Source organism: Lactuca sativa, chromosome 1 (genome assembly GCF_002870075.4).
Source record: "Lactuca sativa cultivar Salinas chromosome 1, Lsat_Salinas_v11, whole genome shotgun sequence".
Lineage (NCBI taxonomy): Eukaryota > Viridiplantae > Streptophyta > Magnoliopsida > Asterales > Asteraceae > Lactuca > Lactuca sativa.
In genome coordinates, this window is record NC_056623.2 from 237,462,601 (window position 1) to 237,468,965 (window position 6,365).

A 6,365-nucleotide genomic window follows, 5' to 3' on the forward strand; every position below is an offset into this window, starting at 1 on the left:
AGTCTACCAAGTAACGCTCCTCATACAGCCTCAAAACAAAATCTTTGAAAACCATTGATACTCTTATTAATCGGTCATCAGCGATCTCGACCTATAGTGGGCAATCCATCATGCTCGAAGACTCATGGAACCTCTTGCTAAGTTTAAGGGAGACAAATGATCGGGTAGCCTCCGAATCGAACAACACCTGAACTGGAATACCGTTCACATGGAACGATCCTAAACAAAACACATAACGTGGCACATAAATATCATAAGTGACATATAATAAGAAATCAGGAGAAGAAATCATACCCATCACCACATCAGGTGCGGTGCGTGCCTCCTCGGTAGTCAGCTGGAAGGCTCGGCTCCTCACCACTGGAGCCTCTGTCTTGCCCTGCCGGCCAACTGTAATCCGCAGGGTCGCTGGAGCTGGCGCCGCCACTGGCATTGCTGCTGCTATCAATCTAGGACAATTGACCTTTTTATGGCCCTTATGATTGCAATGAAAGCAAATTAGGTTTGATGTCTGAATGGTGGGGGTAGGGCAGCACAATCCCTTCCGAAGTGCCCAGTCTTGCCGCACTTGTAGCAGCCTGATCCCATCCCAGTGCAGCAAACACCCTCATGTAACCTGCCGCATTTCCCACAGTGGCCCCGAACCTAATAGCCCTTCGACCTAGAGTCGAATCCCTTGGGTTTCTTCCCTGAAACCCCTGTCACCTACCCCTCCTCCGCCTTCCTCTTCCTCATGTGCTCCAAGTCAATCTCCCTCTCCCTCGCCCTGGCAATCATAGAATCCAGGGTCGGGCATGCTGAGTAGCTGACATGCTCCCGAATATCAGCTCTCAACATGTCATGATAGCGGGTCTTCCGCATCTCCTCATCTCCTGCATACTGAGGGACCAACAATGCCCTCTCTCGGAACTTGGCGGTAATCTCTGCTACCGTCTCAGTAGTCTGTCTCATATCAAGGAACTCCCTGGCCAGCTGCCGAAGCTCCACAGTCGGTGCAAACTCTGCCCTAAACCTGGTCACAAAGTCCGACCAAGTCATAGCCTCTATAGCCGAGGTTCCCAAAGAATCATCAAATGACTCCCACAAATCTCTATCTCTGTCCCTCAAATAACCTGTAGCGTACCGGGCCTTCGACCCCTCAGGGCAGAAGCCCGTCAACTGTGCAGACTCCATGTCTGCAATCCAACTCTTGGCAACAATGGGGTCCTTCACCCCGTGGAAGCCTGGCGCACCGCATCCCCTGAAGTCCTTAAAGGAGAGTGTACGCGCCCCCGACTGGCTAGACACCCAGTCACTACTAAACGCCCTGAGGCGATCTTCCATCAGCTCAATAATCCCTTCTTTGATCGACTCGAAAATCATCAGGGCCGCCTCAAGGATGCCTCTCGTAATCTCTGACACGATGAACTCACATAGTCCGTCATCAACCGGCTCGGATCCTACTCCCGAACCTGAACCCAATCATGATCCGGACCATAAGCCTCCTGTTCTGTGTCGTGTCACCACCATTCTGAAACAAAACACATAACCATCAGGATCATACATAACCTCAAGATGTATCATACATTCTACAAGTTCCCCGATTCTGTCTCCGCCATCCTTGACTCAAGTAAGGATCTTCTGCTTTCAGTAGTACGGGCCCATACTACCTTACATACCACATCAATATTCACCCCAAGTCCTCCTCCTAGGATCCCAGATTACAAGTACTCTATATCTCGCTAAACACAGGCTACCCTCCAGTAGACCTATCATAAGCTCCTCACTGCTACCTATTCACTCTCAAAGTAACTCATAGTAGCAGAAATCTCCTAGGCTAAGGCATCACAAATCAGGCCACTCTAGTCCTAAATATGAATACCTAGCCTACGCTAGCATGTATAGCACATCACATAATATCTCATAATACATAATGTAAGGGTATTTTGGGAAATCATCGTTCGGGCGCTGGCTGATTGTACACACTACTCCATTCTGCTTGTCTCAAAATCTTTTATTCTTTTAGAAAAATTGTTCCTTTTATGAAAAAATTTCTCAAATCCTCAGTTTGAGTTCAGATACGCCCGAAGGTGCATCCGAATCCCTCAAACCAAGGCTCTGATACCAACTTGTAACAACGTAAATTTCCAAAACAAATTTTCATTTTTCAAACATAACATATTTCATATAAGTCATCTCAAAACTCAAGTGTATCAAATGCTATAACGGTAAAACATATCCCAGAATCTCAAAAACAAGTTCCTCTGTCAATGTGTACAAATCATGTCGGCACCTTCCCGCGATCCTCGCTAGTACCTAAAACACATATTACATAACACGGTAAGCATAAATTCTTAGTGAGTTCCCCCAAAATACCACATACAGCACATAAGCCACTCGAGCCTATAACTCGGTATGACCCTCCAGTCAATGTGTCTCAGCGGGACCCTCCAGTCCCATGGCTCGTTGGAACCTCCAGTCCGGTATAGCTCGTTGGACCCTCTAATCCGGTCTAAATCGTTGGACCCTCCAGTCCGGTCCGATCGAGGACCCTCTGGCCTCATGAATCGTTGGACCCTCTGGTCCAGTCTATATAACACATAGCATACATATAACACAATGCACATAAATCTCAAACATACACATACACATAAGACCCTCCGGTCTGCACATAGATACCAGTCTAGGTAATGTATAGTGAGAAGACTCACCTCGGGTAATCTCAGAAAGTCTCAAACTCGAAATATCTAGCCTCTGCCTAATTACATAAAGTAATTTACCTCTAATTAACAACGATTCTCAAAGGCTAGACAAATCCCTTCCTATAATCTCTCAGAAGGGGAAAATACCATTTTACCCCTCCAATGGTCCAAAAGTCCAATTGTTGACCAAACCTTAAAAGTCAACGAAAGTCAACAGAGGGCAGTACGCGGGGCGTACCCCGGCTATCCAGAATCGGGGATCTAAACCCCTACGCGGCGCGTTCTGAGATTTACGCCCAGTGTAAGTCTTAGTTTCATGATCTTAATGTCTTTGGTCTGAATCGATTAAGATACAAGCTCATATTCTAGATCTAGTCCTTCTAATGCCTCTTAACCCATAAAGTCGAAGCCTTTAAGCCTTTGCATGGTTGTAAAGGTCACCAATCACTCCAAACTCTTATCCTCTTTCCTCATTAAGCCCTTATATCATGCATGACTCAATATTAACGATCAAGATTGGATTTTTATGGATCTACAACACATTTTATACTGAAATAGGGCAGATCAAGGCTTATGGAGACCATTTGCTCATAAAGTCTCCATCTTTGGGACAAAAACCCTAAAAATGGTCCATAATGCACAAATCCAAAAAGGTTAAGAAAGCTTTGAGCTTTTTACCTCCAAATGATGCTCCAACCTCTGTAAAGCTCAGATCCAAGGCTTGCACTCCAACTCTAGCTTCTACAATGGCCCTTTTCTCTTCACAATCTCACAAGAACACTTTATCAAGCTCAAACACACACACACACACAAGCTCTAAAACGAGGGTTGGCTCTTTTAGGGTTTCACTCTCTGAAAATGGTGGCTGGGATGGAGGCCATAATGTTCCTTTTATAGAGCTCATGCTTAATTTAGGGTTTTCCCGCGTATTAGGTTGAGTCCGTGTCAAAGGCATGCCCATGGGTACGCGCAACGTACTCTTTAGTATGCCTAGCGTACCCACTTGTCACCATTTTCTATTTTGGGCTAATTTTGACAACTTGGAAAAAAAAGAATGATTAAACAGATATACCTAAATTTTATGATGTTACAAATTTGCTATGGTCCTAAAAAATAATGACATGAATATCAGCTAAGGAAACATCGTTCAGTCTGGTATATGCAACAGAAGCAATCATCCCGATAGAAGTCACTATACGAAGCACGCAAAACAGGAATCCTCAGGGAAACACGAACGAGGTGAACCTTAGAGTGAATCTGGACCTTTTGGAAGAACAAAGAGGCGATGTGGCAACATGACAAGTAGCTTATCAGATAACGACCGAGAGATATTACAATGAAAGAGTCAAGGGATAAGCATGTAAAGTAGGGGACTTGGTCCTATGAAAAAACAAAGCCAATAGACAAGAACACATTGTAAAATTGAGCCCGAACTGGGAAGGCCCGTGTTGTGTCGTGGAAGCTAGACAAAATGGTTCATATGTTCTTGGAAATATGGATGGAGTCCGATTACCAAGAATATAAAATATGTAGAATCTAAGCATATTCCACTTTTGAAGCACTAGTAAGCAAGCAAGCATATCAATAGGAGATGAGTTAAGAATCCAATATCATTAGGGGATCATCGTATTTTGTATGTAACATGACTGTACTCTTGAATGAAATATCTCATGCTTTTCTTGTCATATCATAACTTTGCAATGTGCACATAACATGAACTATCGTTTAGTACAAACTTTAGCGTCGGTATGATTCTCCACATCATACCTCAATGATGTACATATTCACTTCGAACCGTAAGTTTGTAACTTATAGTTCGGTACAAATTTCAACATCGGTATGATCCGCCATATCATACCTTGATGATGTATATATTCACTTCAAACCATAAGTACGTAACTAATAGTTCGGTACAAATTTCAACATTGGTACAATCTGCCACATCATACCTTGATGATGTACATATTTACTTTGAACCATAAGTTTGTAACTTATAGTTCGGTATAAATTCCAACATTAGTATGATCTGCCACATCATACCTCGATGATGTACATATTCACTTCGAGCCATAACTTTGTAACTTACAGTTCGATACAAATTTTAACATCGGTATGATTCGCCACATCATACCTCGATGATGTACATATTTACTTTGAACCATAAGTTTGTAACTTATATTTCGGTACAAATTTCAACATAGGTATGATCCACCACATCATACCTCAATGATGTACATATTTACTTCGAACCATAAGTTTGTAACTTATAGTTCAGTAAAAATTTCAACATCGGTATGATCTGGCACATCATACCTCGATGATGTACATATTTACTTCAAACTATAAGTTTGTAACTTATAGTTCGGTATAAATTTCAACATCGGTATGATCCGCCACATCATACATCGACAATGTATATATTTACTTCGAACCATAAGTTTGTAAATTATAGTTGGGTAAAATTTTCAACATTAGTATGATCCACCACATCATACCTCGATGATGCACATATTCACTCTGATCCATAATTTTGTAACTTATAGTTTGGTACAAATTTCAACATTGGTATGATCCGCCACATCATACCTCAATGATGTACATATTTACTATGAACCATAAGTTTGTAACTTATAGTTTAGTATAAATTTCAACATTGGTATGATCTGCCACAGCATACCTCGATGATGTACATATTCACTTCGAACCATAAGTTTGTAAGTTATAGTTTGGTACAAACTTCAAGATTGGTTTGATTCGTTACATCATAACCTTATGAGGTACATATTTACTTCAAATCATGAGTTTGTAACTTGTTCAACACAACTTTTAAACTTTGATACAGTTTGTTACATCGCAAGCAAAATTATATGAATTCCTTAAACCATAAGTTTGGAAATTGTGAAAATTTCATCTCAAATTGAAAAGTTGGGGTAAATAAGTCATTATCACAATTGCGTATCAAACATGAAGGTAAACAAAACTACCTAGCCGGTATCAAAAGTCACCATGAACGTATTTCATAACTTATCACTTAGGGGGTGATACCACAAGGATAGAATCTAAGTCCTCATAATCAAAATTACTTCAAATCCAACAACTAGGTAATATGTGAAAACTAAAGCAGGTTAAGAAAATCCAAATAAAGAAGAGGCATGTACTTTAAGTACATTCTTTGAGTCATTAAACAGTCCCAGCCAACATGGGCATACGTATATTCACACGACATAAAAAAGAGAGAACAAAAAACAAAAGAAAAAGGTACATAAACATCGACATGTTAAACATTACCAGAAGTACCACTAGGATTCAAACAGGGGTCCAAAGCATCCAACTTCTCCTTTAAAAGATTCACATCCACGGAGTCTCCCTCTAAAATCTTGAACAAGGAGTACTTGTGGGATACCCTGCTGGCAAAATGATCTAGCACCAGACGTTGGGTGTTAGGATAGGAGTAAAGAAAATTCTTCCCTTCAAAATCAACGACATATTTTTCCTTCATATCCATACATGCCTGATGGAGACCAAACTGAATAGTAGCTATCTGCACTACAATATTGACATCCCCAAAATCTGCAGAGTGAAGTAAATCATGAACAAAGGAGGGGATGCCCTACTGCACCAACCACCGAAGTTCGTAGGCTTTGGTTTCGGTTGCCATAGTAAAACGAAATTCGTTTTGAAGAA